The sequence below is a fragment of the Montipora capricornis genome, chromosome 10, assembly GCF_036669925.1.
Source record: "Montipora capricornis isolate CH-2021 chromosome 10, ASM3666992v2, whole genome shotgun sequence".
NCBI classification, from domain to species: Eukaryota; Metazoa; Cnidaria; class Anthozoa; order Scleractinia; family Acroporidae; genus Montipora; species Montipora capricornis.
The window spans coordinates 37,474,046-37,476,545 of record NC_090892.1 but is presented as its reverse complement, the minus strand read 5'-3'; the positions used below and the strand labels follow the sequence as shown (position 1 = coordinate 37,476,545).

At 38.8% G+C, this 2,500-nt stretch overlaps 1 pseudogene; it reads left to right on the top strand.

Annotated features, from left to right (window-relative positions):
• The first annotated feature begins 1,931 nt into the window (after nt 1–1,931).
• The window catches only part of LOC138020768 (uncharacterized), a 7,873-nt pseudogene continuing 7,304 nt past the window's right edge, over nt 1,932–2,500 (top strand).

The window sequence follows — 2,500 nt, the reverse complement described above, 5'->3', positions numbered from 1 at the left end:
CACACCTTGTTTATTTTGTTTTGCCTTTTCGAGCTTTTTTAAAATTGTTTTGGGACGTTATTGTTTGAAAGGTTATCGTAATGTTCCCAAGACGAAGTCAAGGCTGGAAACAGCGATTCACGGAGAAGTGCACTCGAAAGCGTTTTTCTCTCTGGAAAGCAGCCTATGAAACAACAACTTCTCAAAACAGTTAAAAAAAGAAAATCTGGAAAAGGCAAAACAAAATAAACAAGGTAAGTAACCTTACTATTTCCTTCATTCATTAATAAATTTTGCTCCTTTGTCGTGAAAGTAACTCAAAAAACAAAACATGTTGTCTGGAAGAGTGTTGTCGCTGACTTGACGCTTTGACAGTCACGTCTTGGGCGTAACGCAAGCTTGGGTTGCCTATCTATTAAATTTAAAAAAAGTAAATCATAGGGAGTTTATGACGTCACTGCGTTGTTGACTTTCAACATGGCGCCCAAAGGTGTGCGCTAGAGCGATCTACATGTACATGTAAGCTTACGTTTACGGAATACGTAGAACTGGATTGTGTTTTAGACGCTGTGTTTGAATTTTGCTTTGTGCGGTCGCTAACATCCACAACATGCCGCACTGTGCTTGCAGTTGGATGTAATAACGAATCTAAGAACAAGCCGAAGCGTGGTCCATCGATTTCCTTTCATCGAGTCCCACTTGAAGGTGAAATGAGCAGAAAGTGGTTGGCTGCTCTTGGAGGACCTTTGCCCAATTTACCGAAGGAACCTCATCTTTGGTCTGATCATTTTCAGCCGCACTATTTCGATGAACGTGTGGACCTATTTAAAGGAATAGATTGATGGGAGGTAAACCTAGACCACGAAAGCTGAACGCCGATGCTATTCCAACAACTTTTGCACACAAACCAGCACCCAAAGTGCGCACAACTAGTCATGCTAGAGCGGCTAAACGGAAACGCCAACAAGTGAGAGGGAATGTTGTTTTTCAATCTTGAAATGCACTATTAATTCGACGTGATAAAGTGTGTTTAATTAGTAGTATTATCATAACCGCGTAAAGTCCATTTCGATGATTTCGGTGAGTTTTCAAATAATAACAGTGGTTCCTCTAGTTATGTTTATTGCTCCTGCATGCTGAAATTAAAGAAGTCTACCGTATTTCTTTGGTGTTTGTCTTTTCTATCACCATTCCAATGGGCAGATAAGCATGAATTGGGGTACCTTCTGTTACGTTTAATTAGCATTTTATCCTAATGTTACATGTAGGAGGAATTGAAATATCTGACAATACCTACAATACAATATCTAATGTAAACAGTTGTGTGGTTTTTTTTTTTTTTTCATATTATTCATTTCATATATATCACTCACAGTTGTTTTTCTCATGGCACTGATAGATTTTATATGAACTCTAGCTGACCACCTCTGTGCCGAGCAAAAAGTCAATGAAATTGAAGGAAAGCCCAAATTATCCTTGTAGCTCCCCAGTAATCAGTATGAGTACCAGGACAGAAACTATTTTAAGCAGTTCTGAAACACCCAGTTCAAGAGAAGAGGAAAGTTTGGTTGATAGCATAATGATTTTGAAGCTAGTCAGTGTTATGATGAAAGCACTAATCAAATAACTACGGTGGATGCCATGATGCAATTTCCATTTGAAGGGGAAATGGCTCTCAGTGACAAACCATGTACATGTAGTAAATCGCCACGACTTTCCACACAACAAAGTTTTCAAGAAATGTGTCCTTGATGAAGGCTTGCCACGCAAAAAGTGGCTTAATTAAAGCAGGTTCTCCACCACACAATGAATTGCTAAAAATCATCCATGACACCAGGTTACAGAAGCCCCTTCCTCACCTCACAGACTGTATACGCACCACTGCATTAGAAGCTAACCACTCCATTTACTTAAAACACCTTCCTAAGCACACACACTACAGCCACAGAGTCATGGAGGAGGCAGCCAAGCTTGTTGCCCTTGATCACAACCATAATGCTTCAAGACAACAGGTATGGTACACTATGTTTCTACATTAATATATAGATTTAGCCAGGCCTAAAAGCGGAGCTCCCTGGTCATTTATTCTTACTACCTGTACGGTTTGTGAAAATGTTTCCGGTTTCTGCTTTAATAATTAAATCATTTTCTTTGCGTTCTTCTATAGATAAATTCATTCCCTAACTTATGACTTCCACGGTAAATTTTACGCTAAAAACCAATATCGCATGAATCACGAAGCCGTGAGTGCAACATCGGTTTTTCCACTGAAATTTACTTTGCAATTCACCAGTTTGGCAATAATTTTTTCTTGAACCGAATGAGTTTTAAAAGAAAACAAGCATTAAGCACAGCCTCCCCAAGCGAATTGAAAAGGAAAAAAAGCCATTTCAGAGTCAACTGTCAATAGCCAGCGAATAGGAATCATGCTAAAATTAGAAGCCATAAAACAACTTTGTCAGTTCAAGGTCAAAGAAGAGTTTTACTGATGTACTTTATTCCACTTTATCTCTGAAAACAA